Source organism: Pleurodeles waltl, chromosome 3_1, assembly GCF_031143425.1.
Source record: "Pleurodeles waltl isolate 20211129_DDA chromosome 3_1, aPleWal1.hap1.20221129, whole genome shotgun sequence".
NCBI classification, from domain to species: domain Eukaryota; kingdom Metazoa; phylum Chordata; class Amphibia; order Caudata; family Salamandridae; genus Pleurodeles; species Pleurodeles waltl.
This window is the reverse complement of record NC_090440.1, coordinates 19,399,654-19,414,013: the sequence shown is the minus strand read 5'-3', so window position 1 is coordinate 19,414,013 and position 14,360 is coordinate 19,399,654.

Here is a 14,360-nt window from a genome sequence, read left to right as displayed (position 1 = left end):
GGTACTTACACCTTGTGCCAGTCCAGTTATCCCTTATTAGTGTAGAAGAGGTGTTTCTAGCAGCTTAGACTGATAGAAGGTAGCTATAGCATAGCAGCTTAGGCTGAACTAGGAGACATGTAAAGCTCCTACTATACCCCTTATATCATATAGCACAATATCATAAGAAAACACAATACTCAGAGTTACTAAAAATAAAGGAACTTTGTTTTTATGACAATATGCAAAAAGTATCTCAGTGAGTACCTTCACTTAGGACGTAAGTAATATTTACAAGTTATATGTACACAAACCCAAAACAGGTAAGTAACAGTAAGAAAAGTAGTGCAATCATAATAGAATGCAATAGGTAGACATATGTCTTGGGGCAACACAAACCATATACTCCAAAAGTGGAATACAAATCACGAATGGACCCCAGGGCTATGGGAGATTGTAGAGGGTCGCTGGGACAGTGAGAAAACAGTAATAGTGTCCAAAATACCCCACACCAAGACCCTAAAAAGTAGGATTAAAGTTACCCTACTACCCCAGAAAGACACAATAGTCGTGATAGGGGATTCTGCAAGAACCACAAGCACCAACAAAAGACTGAAGACGGATTCCTATACCTGAGGACCTGTAAAGGAAGGGCACCAAGTCTAAGAGTCACAGAAGTGTCCAGGGGGGGCAGATGCCCACTAAAGCCCGGATGAAGGTGCCCAGAGGAGAGACCGTAAATAGCCAGAAAAGGAGGTTTGGCTACTAAGAAAGGAGGCTTGGCTACTGAAAGAGGTAAGCACCTATCAGGAGGGGTCTCTAACGTCACCTGCTGGCACTGGCCACTCAGAGCAGTCCATTGTGCCCAAACACCTCTGAATCCAAGATGGCAGAGGTCTGGGACACACTGGAGGAGCTCTGGGCACCTCCCCTGGGAGGTACTGGTCAGGGGAGTGGTCACTCCCCTTTCCTTTAGCCAGTTTTGCGCCAGAGCTGGGCTGGGGGATCCATGAACCGGTGTAGACTGGCTTATGCAGAGATGGGCACCATCTGTGCCCATCAAAGCATTTCCAGAGGCTGGGGGAGGCTACTCCTCCCCAGCCCTTCACACCTATTTCCAAAGGGAGAGGGTGTAACACCCTCTCTTAGAGGAAATCCTTTGTTCTGCCTTCCTGGGCCTGGGATGCCCAGACCCCAGGGGGGCAGAAACCTGTCTGAGGGGTTGGCAGGAGCAGCAGCTGCAGTGGAAACCCCAGAAAGGCAGTTTGCCAGAATGGTATTGGGGTGACAATTCCATGATCTTAGACATGTTACATGGCCATGTTCGGAATTACCATTGTGACACTACACATAGGTAGTGACCTATGTGTAGTGCACGCGTGTAATGGTGTCCCCGCACTCAAGTTCGGGGAATTTGCCCTGAACGATGTGGGGGCACCTTGGCTAGTGCCAGGGAGCCCACACACTAAGTAACTTGGCACCTAACCTTCACCAAGTGAGGGTTAGACATATAGGTGACTTATAAGTTACTTATGTGCAGTGAAAAATGGCTGTGAAATAACATGGACATTATTTCACTCAGGTTGCAGTCACAGTCTTGTGTAAGAATTGTCTGAGCTCCCTATGGGTGGCAAAAGAAATGCTGCAGCCCATAGGGATCTCCTGGAACCCCAATACCCTGGGCACCTAGGTACCATATACAAGGGAATTATATGGCTGTTCCACAGTGCCAATGAGAATTGGTAAAATGAGTCACTAGCCTGCAGTGACAATTTTAGAAAGCAGAGAGAGCATAAACACCGAGGTTCTGGTTAGCAAAGCCTCAGTGATACAGTTAGGCACCACACAGGGAACACATACAGGGCATACATTATGAGCACTGGGGTCCTGCCTAGCAGGATCCCTGTGACACATGGGCAAAACACACATACATGCAGTGAAAATGGGGGTAACATGCCAGGCAAGATGGTACTTTCCTACACAACCCCCCCCTAAACGAAGGACAATAAGACTAGCCATTACCTGATGAGTCTTCATTGTCTAAGTGGAAATATCTGGAGAGTCCATCTGCATTGGAGTGGCTACTCCCAGGTCTATGTTCCACTGTATAGTCCATTCCCTGTAGGGATATGGACCACCTCAACAATTTAGGGTTTTCACCTTTCATTTGTTTTAGCCAAAGTAGAGGTTTGTGGTCTTTCTGAACAATAAAGTGAGTACCAAACAGGTATGGTCTCAACTTTTTCAGTGCCCAGACCACAGCAAAGGCCTCCCTCTCTATGGCAGACCAACGCTTTTGTCTAGGGGTCAACCTTCTGCTGATAAAAGCAACTGGTTGATCCTGGCCCTCAGAATTCAGTTGTGATAGTACTGCCCCTACCCCTAATTCAGATGCATCAGTTTGAACAATGAATTTCTTGGAGTAACAAGGGCTTTTTAGGACAGGTGCAGAGCACATGGCCTGTTTGAGCTCCTCAAAAGCTTTCTGACAGCTGACTGTCCATAATACCTTCTTAGGCATTTTCTTGCTAGTGAGATCATTAAGAGGGGCTGCTATGGAGCCATAATACTTTATGAATCTCCTATAGTACCCTGTGAGGCCTAAAAAGGCTCTCACCTGGGTCTGAGTTGTAGGGGGAACCCAATCTATGATAGTTTGGATTTTCCCCTGTAGTGGTGCAATCTTTTCCCCACCAACCAGGTGGCCCAGATAAACCAATTTCCCCTGCCCTATCTGGCACTTTGAGGCCTTGATAGTGAGGCCTGACTTTTGCAGGGCCTCCAAAACTTTCCATAGGTGGACCAGATGATCATCCCAGGTTGAGCTAAAAACAGCAATATCATCTAGATATGCTGCACTGAAATCTTCCATCCCTTGCAGGACTGTGTTCACCAACCTCTGAAAAGTGGCAGGTGCATTTTTCAAACCAAAGGGCATTACTGTGAATTGGTAGTGCCCTCCAATGGTAGAAAATGCAGTCTTGGGTGTAGCATCTTCTGATAGTCTAATCTGCCAATACCCTGCAGTTAGATCAAAAGTGCTTAGATACTTGGCAGAAGCCAGTGTATCAATGAGCTCATCTACCCTGGGTATAGGGTGAGCATCTGTTTTGGTTACCTGATTGAGCCCTCTATAATCTACACAGAACCTCATCTCTCTCTTTCCATCTTTGGTGTTAGGTTTTGGTACAAGCACAACTTGGCTACCCAGGGGTTTTCAGAGTGCTCAATCACCCCAAGTCCAACATTTTCTGCACCTCTTGTTTAATGTAGTCCCTGGCATGTTCAGGCTGCCTATAAATTTTACTTTTGACAGGCAGGCTGTCTCCAGTATCAATTGTATGTTCACACCAGGAAGTTGTACCTGGTACAAGTGAAAAGAGGTCTGAAAACTGACTTAAGAGATTGATACAGTTGTCTTTCTGTTCTGCAGTAAGACAATCTGCTGAGACTACTCCCTCCACTAAACCACCAGTTTCAGTGGTGGAGAAGAGATCAGGGAGAGGGTCACTCTCTTCCTCCTGTCCTTCATCTGTTGCCATGAGCAGGGTGAGATCAGCCCTGTCATAGTAGGGTTTCAGGCGGTTGACATGAATCACCCGAAGGGTACTCCTGGCAGTGCCCAGGTCTACCAAATAGGTAACCTCACCCTTCTTTTCAACAATGAGATGGGGTCCACTCCATTTGTCTTGGAGTGCTCTTGGGGCCACAGGCTCCAATACCCACACCTTCTGTCCTGGGTGGTACTGAGTCAGGACAGCCTTCTGGTCATGCCATTGCTTTTGCAGCTCCTGGCTGGCCTGAAGGTTTTTACTGGCCTTTTTCATATACTCAGCCATTCTGGATCTTAGGCCAAGTACATAGTCCACTATGTCCTGTTTAGGAGCTTTTAAAGGTTGTTCCCAACCCTCCTTCACAAGAGCAAGTGGACCTCTTACAGGGTGCCCAAAGAGGAGTTCAAAGAGGCTGAAGCCCACTCCTTTCTGGAGTACCTCCCTGTAAGCAAAAAGGAGGCAAGGTAACAGGACATCCCATCTCCTTCTGTGTTTTTCAGGGAGTCCCATTATCATACCTTTGAGAGTTTTATTAAACATCTCAACCAGACCATTTGTTTGTGGATAGTAAGGGGTGGTGAACTTGTAGGTCACACCACACTCCTTCCACATTGATTTTAGGTATGCAGACATGAAGTTGCTACCGCTGTCTGATACCACTTCCTTAGGAAAACCCCCCCTGGAAAAGATTCCCAGGAGGGCCTTTGCCACTGCAGGAGCTGTAGAGGTCCTTAAAGGGATGGCTTCAGGGTATCTTGTGGCATGGTCCACTACCACTAAGATAAATCTATTGCCTGAAGCTGTTGGAGGGTCAAGGGGGCCAACTATGTCAACCCCTACACTTTCAAAGGGCACCCCAACCACTGGAAGTGGAATTAGAGGGGCCTTTGGAGTGCCACCAGTCTTGCCACTGGCTTGGAAGGTCACACAAGAGCGACAAAACTCTTTTGTGTCCTCTGACATATGAGGCCAGTGAAACAAGGGGACAAGTCTTTCCCAAGTTTTTGTCTGGCCCAAATTCCCAGCCAAAGGAATGTCATGAGCCAGGGTGGGAAGAAACTCTGTACTGCAAGGGAATGACCAATCTCCCGGCAGCTCCAGGTTTAGGGTTCCGTTGTTCTGTGTACAAGAGGTTGTCTTCCTAGTACACCCTATGGCTATCACTGACATCCCTATTCTGGTTTTTGACAGCTTGCTGTCTTAAACCCTCTAATGTGGGACAGGTTTGCTGTGCCACATTCAGCTCTTCCCTGGCAGGCCCTCCTGCACCCAAAAGCTCAGCAGTGTCTGCTGCCAGCTCCTCTGGTGTAGGTTCTGCATAGGGAGAGGATTCCTCTTCCTCAAAAGGGGAATCTTCTGTAGAGGGAGGGATAGTGGGCAAGGATTTATCCTTTCTACCCCTAGCTTTTGGGAGCACTTGGTCCATTGTTCCAGGATCCAAGTTTCCCTGTCCTTTTTGCTTCTTGGCCTGAGCTCTTGTCAAAGCAAAAATATGCTTAGGAATGCCCAGCATTGCTGCATGAGCCTCCAACTCCACATCTGCCCAAGCTGCTGTTTCCAAATCATTGCCCAGTAAGCAATCTACAGGTAATTCAGTGGCTACTACAACTTTCTTTGGACCAGTAACCCCCCCCCACCCCCCACCAGTTGAGATTCACAACAGCCATGGGGTGCCTAAGAGTGTTGTTATGAGCATCAGTCACTTGGTACTGCTGACCAAGTAGGTGGACCAGTTTTTCTATCACCATAGTTACACTGGCTCCTGTGTCCCTGTAGGCCTCAACCTCAACACCATTGATTAGGGGTAGTTGCTTGTACTTACCTATATTAAGGGGACAAGCAACCAAGGTGGCAAGGTCAATGCCACCATCAGAGACTAAAACAGCCTCCGTGGTCTCCCTAACAAAACCAACCCCAACTACATTGCCAATAGTGAGCCCAGCTACACCCTTGGATTGGCTATTTGTAGTACATTTCCCACCACCACTGCTATTACTAGGGGCACTAGAGGTTGCAGTAGAGGTTGTGGTGGTGGGAGGTTTGGTGTTTTTCTTTGGACAAGTGGAATCACTTGCCCAATGACCTTTGACTTTACACAAATAACACCAAGGGCTTTTCTGATTGTTTGAATAGGATTTGGACCCACCACCCCCAGAGGATTTTTGTGGGCCTGATGAAGACTCAGAATGTTTACTTTTGTCCCCACCCTTCTCAGAAGGCTTACCATCCTTTTTCTTGCCATCCTTGTCACCCCCTGTATGAACTTTTCTGTTCACCCTTGTTCTGACCCATTTGTCTGCCTTCTTTCCCAATTCTTGGGGAGAGGTCAGATCAGAGTCTACTAGGTATTGGTGCAACAAGTCAGACACACAATTGTTAAGAATATGCTCTCTCAGAATACGATTACACAGGCTTTCATAGTCAGAAACTCTACTGCCATGCAACCAACCTTCCAAGGCCTTCACTGAACAGTCCACGAAATCTGTCCAGTCTTGAGAGGACTCTTTTCTGGTGTCTCTGAACTTAATCCTGTATTGTTCAGTGGTTAAGCCAAATCCATCCAAGAGTGCATCTTTCAAAACTTTGTAAATATTGGCATCACTTTCTCTGACAGTAAGGAGCCTATCCCTACCCTTTCTAGTGAAAGATAGCCACAAGATAGCAGCCCACTGCCTTTGAGGGACCAACTGTACCATACAGGCCCTCTCAAGTGCAGCAAACCACTTGTTAATGTCACCCCCCTCCTTGTAAGGGGGACTATCTTATGCAGATTCCTGGAATCTTGCTCTCTAAGAGGATTGCTATCAGAAATACTGATGCTGCCACCATGGGGAACTAACCCCAATCTCTGTCTTTCCCTTCTATGTCTAGGGATTCCCTGTCTAAGGCCAGCTGCTGCTGTTTAAGCTTCAATCTGGTCTCTTCCATCCTCAGCTTTCTAAGTTCCCTTTCCATTAAGTTATCCTCAGGATGGGAGGCTTGGGAATGTTTGGACACAGAGGAGATTTGGGAATTTGCAGAAAGAGACCTGTCCCTAACTGTCTGGACCCTAGTAACCTGGCCTCTAGGAGTGAAAGATGTCCTACTAATGTGTGACCCTCTAACATTACCAGTGTCACTAGGTGGCCTGCTAGGGGGCAGGACTTTGTAAGAACCCTGCCCAGCATCTTCAGGGAACTCCTCTGAGTCTGACTGGGAAGCCTCCCCCTTTTCTACCCTCTCCTGAGATGGGCCAGACTGGTTCTGGTCATCCTGTAAGAGCAGAATAAAGAGAAACTCTTTTGTTGGATTCTTACCTATAGTCAAACCTCTATCCAGGCAGAGACCCCTCAAACTCTTGTAGTTTAAACTTTCATAAGTTGCCTGAACAACCTTGGAAGTAGCCTCTACTGTAGACATGATAGAAAAGGTTTAAGGATAGTGAGAGAAAAAGTTATAGAACTTTAGAAAGCACACAGAAAAAACTTTTTCAAACTTTTGGAAAACTTTTAGAAGTTTTCAAAACTTTTCAGAAACTTTGTTCAAAGTTTTAGAGTAGAAAAGTAAACTGTTTTGGTTAAATGTACATATACTGAACTATTTGGTATAAGATTTTCTTATGAAAAGTACCAAATGACAAAGTGGTAAAGCAGTTACAAGTACGTATCCCATCGCTGCACCACCAATGTAGGAGGCTGGCCTGGCTTATAGTGGGTACCTTGTGGTACTTACACCCTGTGCCAGGTCCAGTTATCCCTTATTAGTAGAATAGAGGTGTTTCTAGCAGCTTAGGCTGATAGAAGGTAGCTATGGCAAAGCAGCTTAGGCTGAACTAGGAGACATGCAAAGCTCCTACTATAACACATATCACATAGCACAATCTCACAAGAAAACACAATACTCAGAGTTACTAAAAGTAAAGGTACTTTATTTTAGTAACAATATGCCAAAAGTATCTCAGAGAATACCCTCACTTAGGACGTAAGTAATATATACAAGTTATATGTACACAAATCCAAAACAGGTAAGTAACAGTAAGAAAATTAGTTCAAACAATGTAGAATCACAATAGGATGCAATAGGTAGACATAGGTCTAGGGGCAACACAAATCATATATTCCAAAAGTGGAATGTGAATCACGAATGGACCCCAGACCTATGGGAGATTGTAGAGGGTTGCTGGGACTGTGAGAAAACAGTAAGGGTGTCCAAAATACCCCACCCCAAGACCCTGAAAGGTAGGAGTAAATTTACCCTACTACCCCAGAAAGACACAATAGTCGTGATAGGGGATTCTGCAAGAACCACAAGCACCAGCAAAACACTGAAGACGGATTCCTGGACCTGAGGACCTGTAAAGGAAGGGGACTAAGTCCAAGAGTCACGAAAGTGTCCAGGGGGGGCAGATGCCCACTAAACCCCGGATGAAGGTGCAAAAGGGCTGCCTCCGGGTGGAAGAAGCCAAAGATTCTGCAACAACGAAAAGGGCTAGGAACTTTTCCTTTGGATAGACGATGTCCCACGGCGTGCTAGATGTTGCAGAAGTGTTTCCAGGTAGAAATACCGCAAACAAGCCTTGCTAGCTACAAGAGTCGCGGTTGAGGTTTTTGGGTGCTGCTGGGGACCAGGAAGGACCAGGATGTCGCCCATCGGAGGAGGAGACGGGGGGCGCTCAGCAACTCAGAGAGCTACTGCAGAAGCAGGCAGCACCTGCAGAAGTACCAGAACAGGCACTTAGAAGATCTGTGAACTCAGAGTCACAAAAGGGGGGTCCAACGATGTCGGAGTCAAACTCAGAGGGTTGAGCACTGCAGGACAGAGTGCTGGGGACCCAGGCTAGGCTGTGCACAAAGGAATCCTTGGAGAAGTGCACAGAAGCCGGAGCAGCTGCAAATCACGCAGTACACTGGTTTGTGGTCTAGCGTGGGGAGGCAAGGACTTACCTCCACCAAACTTGGACTGAAGGATCACTGGACTGTGGGGGTCACTTGAATCTAGCTCCTATGTTCCAGGGACCACGCTCGTCAGGATGAGAGGGGACCCAGAGGACCAGTGAGGTCTTTTGGTGCCTGCGTTAGCAGGGGGAAGATTCCGTCGACCCACGGGAGATTTCTTCTTGGCTTCCAGTGCAGGGTGAAGTCAGACAGCCCTCAGAGCATGCACCACCAGGAAACAGTTGAGAAAGCCGGCAGGATGAGGCGCTACAATGTTGCTGGTAGTCGTCTTGCTACTTTGTTGTGGTTTTGCAGGCGTCCTGGAGCAGTCAGCGGTCGATCCTTGGCAGAAGTCGAAGAGGGAAGTGCAGAGGAACTCTGGTGAGCTCTTGCATTCATTATCTGAGGAATAGCCCAGAGGAGAGACCCTGAATAGCCAGAAAAGGAGGTTTGGCTACTAAGAAAGGAGGCTTGACTACTGAAAGAGGTAAGCACCTATCAGGAGGGGTCTTTGAGGTCACCTGCTGGCACTGGCCACTCAGAGCAGTCCATTGTGCCCCAACACCTCTGAATCCAAGATGGCAGAGGTCTGGGACACACTGGAGGAGCTGTGGGCACCTCCCCTGGGAGGTACTGGTCAGGGGAGTGGTCACTCCCCTCTCCTTTGTCCAGTTTCACGCCAGAGCACGGCTGGGGGATCCATGAACCGGTGTAGACTGGCTTATGCAGAGATGGGCACCATCTGTGCCCATCAAAGCATGTCCAGAGGCTGGGGGAGGCTACTCCTCCCCAGCCCTTCACACCTATTTCCAAAGGGAGAGGGTGTAACACCCTCTCTCAGAGGAAATCCTTTGTTCTGCCTTCTTGGGCCTGGGCTGCCCAGACCCCAGGGGGGCAGAAACCTGTCTGAGGGGTTGGCAGCAGCAGCAGCTGCAGTGGAGACCCCGGAAAGGCAGTTTGGCAGTACCCGGGTTCTGTGCTAGAGACCCAGGGGTCATGGAATTGTCACCCCCAATAACAGAATGGTATTGGGGTGACAATTCCATGATCTTAGACATGTTACATGGCCATGTTCGGAGTTACCATTGTGACGCTACACATAGGTAGTGACCTATGTGTAGTGCACACGTGTAATGGTGTCCCCGCACTCACAAAGTTCGGGGAATTTGCCCTGAACGATGTGGGGGCACCATGGCTAGCGCAAGGGAGCCCACACACTAAGTAACTTGGCACCTAACCTTCACCAAGTGAGGGTTAGACATATAGGTGACTTAAAAGGTACTTATGTGCAGTGAAAAATGGCTGTGAAAGAACGTGGACGTTATTTCACTTAGGCTGCAGTGGCAGTCCTGTGTAAGAATTGTCTGAGCTCCCTATGAGTGGCAAAAGAAATGCTGAAGCCCATAGGGATCTCCTGGAACCCCAATACCCTGGGTACCTAGGTACCATATACAAGAGAATTATAAGGGGGTTCCAGTGTGCCAATGAGAATTGGTAAAATTAGTCACTAGCCTGTAGTGACAATTTTAGAAAGCAGAGAGAGCATAAACACTGAGGTTCTGGTTAGCAGAGCCTCAGTTATGCAGGATCCCAGTGACACATGGGCAAAAACAAACATACATACAGTGAAAATGGGGGTAACATGCCAGACAAGATGGCACTTTCCTACAGTAATTATAAGGGGCAGCAGTGGATACTGTGCGCTATGGAGATGTTTTTCACAGAGGGGCTCTGAGTGACATCAAATAGAGAATGAGAGCGAAGCTTGAGAGTCCCCTGATGTCATTTATGGTATGATTGGCCCCCACAATCACCCGCCCTGCTTGTAACTGCTAGGCTGAGATAAAGGTGTAATGTGGGGAGTCATGTGTAACATTTTCTCCCTGCCCCAAATGTGAAAAAACCTCTTACCTGCCGTCCCTGACCAACCCCCATCACCTCCGCTGCCTTCTTCCCCCCCCCCGCAGCCGTGCTTTCTTCTTTCAGACAAAGCAGACAAGCAGAGCTGCACTGACAGCCCAGCTCTTAGAGGCCCTGACAGCCGGCCTGGAAGGCCTTTAGGATGGAGCCACAATGGGTAACGAGTTTTCTTATCAACTGTTTGTAGTCATGGCAGTGAATTACCATATTTACAATTTGGCATAAACGGTGGAGGCCACGCATAACATGTAGAATTTTAGATGGGTAACAGTGAATTACCAGGATGCTCTTCACAGAGAGATTCTGAGAGACATGAAATACACAAAGAGAGAGAAGCTGAAGTTTTCTTTGATGCGGTCTGGAAGAAATTGTAGTTAAGCTGGTAAAATTCAGGTAATGGCCTCATTTCGCTTTACGCAAAAAGTTTCAAAATTAATTAATGATCGCATTTTGCAATTTCACTTCATTTTTTTCGTGCATGGGACTCCACACAGAAAGTATCTCACTAAAGGTCATTTTTTGCTCAAAACAGCAAAACAGTCTCTTGAATGTATCTCATGACTTTTTAACCTGAATTGCATACTTGAGTGAAATAAAGTCACACGAGACACTGGTAAACAGCACTTTGGCCCATATTTATACTTTTTAGCACTGCATTTACGCCGCTTTTTGACGCAAAAGCGGCACAAACTTACAAAATACAATTGTATTTTGTATGTTTACGCCACTTTTACATTAAAAATTACGCAAATTCCGCACTAAAAAAGTATAAATATGGGCCTTTATGTTTAAAGCGGAGCTTCCCGAATATCCAATGGATATCACTTTGATTATATAGTTCTTCCCTTTCCTGCATTCTTGTTCTGATCGCTCCTTTTTTTATCAACGCCATATCTAAAGACCGGTGCTCCCAGCATTTCACGGAGACACTGGAATGACCCATAGAGAACACGAAGGGACAGGTCTAATCACACCTATTATCATGTGTTTTCCAGATGCAGCAACAGGGATGTCCTCCTTACCAAGCCAAGCTGTCCATCCTCGTTCTGAAATTACCACATTGTAAAGGATGACTAACGTGAAGGCAACCATGTGTGAGTGATAGAAGGTGATAGCCAATAAGAGGAGGCCTTAGTAATCATCCTTCTCTCCCAAGAGCAAAAGTCATGAGATTTTCTTTAAAACTTCAGTCTTAGAGTCTTAGGACCCGATTCACAAAGGTAAAGTTAGATTTAAAGTCTAAGTTTAGGCCTGAAGTCTAACTTTAGATCTAAAGTTTAAGTTAGACCTACAATGTAACTTTAGACCTGAAGTCTAGGTTAGACCTGAAGCCTTATTTTAGACCTGAGGTCAAAGTTAGGACTTCAGGGCTAAACTTAAACTGCAGGTCTAACTTAGACTTCAGATCTAAAGTTAGACTTCAGGTCTAACTTAGACTTCAGCTATAAACTGAGGGCCTGATTCACAAACGGTCTCTGCAGTCGCGGCAGAGGCCTTGAAATTGTGGCTGGGATCCCACACTCGTAGTGTGACCTCCACAGTGGGGACCCCTGTCACGACTGTAAGGCCTCAGGTGCGTCTGTAGATTCCATTTGTGAGGCCCTCAGACTTCAGGTCTACGTTTACATTTGTGAATCAGGCCCTCAGACTTCAGGTCTAAGTTTACATATGTAAATCAGGACATTTCAGTCTGCCCATCTATTGCTTTAAATATAAAACACAACAAACCATGTTTCTAAGGGCTTTTGCTCCCGGCTCCCCCAAGAGGAGATAACTTTTTAATATCTTTATGAAAGGGTCAAGCACTTCGTGGCCTCTACTTTTATTGCGTCTATGATCTTATCCTAAATGTTGGAATTTGGTTTCATTCCAGAACCTCTGGTCACTGTATCTTTCTTAACTAAGAACAGATCACCTGTAAATATATCTGCATACTTTCACGGCTCTAGATAAGGCTCATTCATCAATGAGAATGGTGTTTGGAGACAACAATTTATATGATAGGGCCGGAAGGAGGAGCGAATCTTTCGGCGTACATTTTACAGGGGCCCAAGTGGACAAGGTCAAGGATCATACACAGGAGGATTCCCCTAGAAGAATGTCTACCCTCAAAAAGGAAGAGGTGATACAGGCAGATCAGGTCGAGGAAGATCACAGGGTCCAAATTCAGGATCTCAGTTCGGACAAGGTGAGTTTGAGGACTGGAACTGTTTTTTCCAGGGAAAAATTGCAGGAAGGGTAAGGAATTGTTTAGACAGTTGGAAGATGATAACAACAGACAGCTGAATTTTGGAGACAGTAAGGCCCATATTTATACTTTTTGACGCAGAACTGCGTCAAAAATTTTACCGCCGGCTAACGCCATTCCAAAGCACCATGCGGGCTCCTTATTTATTGAATGACGTTAGCCGGCGCTGCGGACTGGTGTGCGTAAAAAAAAATGACTCACACCAGGCGGTAACGGGTGTCGTGGGGCCCCTGGGGGCCCCTGCAGTGCCCATGCCACTGGCATGGGCACTGCAGGGGCCCCCTAACAGGGCCCCACCAAGATTTTCAGTGTCTGCCAAGCAGACACTGAAAATCGCGACGGGTGCAACTGCACCCGTCGCACCCCTTCCACTCCGCCGGCTCCATTCGGAGCCGGCATCCTCATGGAAGGGGGTTTCCCCCTGGGCTGGCGGGCGGCCTTCTGGCGGTCGCCCGCCAGCCCAGCGGGAAACTCAGAATAACCGCAGCGGTCTTTTGACCGCGCAGCGGTATTCTGGCGGTTCCCGCTAGGCGGGCGGCTCCCGCCGCCCGCCAAGCTCAGAATGACCCCCATAGTGTCTTTATACGCTGATGATGCCCTAATCTATCTATGCAAGCATTCTACATCTGTCACAGAAATAATGCTAATATTAGATAGCTTCGCACTGGCCTCCGGATTACATATAAACTGGTCCAAATCATGCATTTTCCCCCTTGCTCCTACACCAAATGAACAACACAGGAGTTTACTTCAATATCAGCTCCCTTGGTCTACCTCAACTTTTAAATATTTAGGCGTACAGGTTTACCATTCTATGACAGACCTAAAGGAGGGTAACCTGGATCGTCTGCTCAGATCCACCTGGAGCTCCCTGTCATTGTGGACATCGCTCCCACTATCCCCTATGGGCCGGACCGCCATAGCTAAAATGTTAATCCTACTGCGCTTCCTTTACTACTTTACAGCCCTCCCGCTGACATTACCACGCACATTCTTTCATAAACTACACTCCCTCCTAACTGAGTTATTATGGGGCAGAGACAGACGAAGGGTCTCGCTATCTACTACACAACACCCACAAGAAGAAGGAGGTCTGGGTATGCCAAACCTGGAATTATACCATGCAGCTGCCCAACTGCAATGGATAGCTTCATGGCTCAACAATTCAACCTCCCTAGAATGCGTAGCACTGAACGCATACACAGCATCACAAACAATCCTAACGACATTAGTGGGCTCTCCCTATCCATCAAATAGATCTCCAATACTAGCTGTAGCTAAATTCTGCTGGAAAAGATATATCCAGGGCAGAACCAATTTCCCCCCTTATTCTCCTTCAATACCCTTATCCCAAATACCGAAGATACAGGACCTATCACTTTATCACGACATACGTGTAGTTAAAACGTTAAATGTGGGAGACTTATATTCTAATTCCCATATAACCACTTTCGCGGAACAGGTGACTGCGGGAACAATGCATACCGGAGCATTTTTAACACATGGTGCCATCATCAAATTGTTACGCAATCTATGGGGCCACAATAACAACGAGCCCAACGAATCCTTATTACTTACATCACTCCTAACTATAGGTAACACTAAGGGCATTATCTCAACAATATACAAAGCACTATCAGCAAGTGCCCTCACAGACCTGTCAGCAGCTAAATCTCGCTGGGACACCGCCCTCGCTGCCCCAATCTCCCAAAAAACCTGGGAAGCTACCCTCGCCGCGATCAAAAC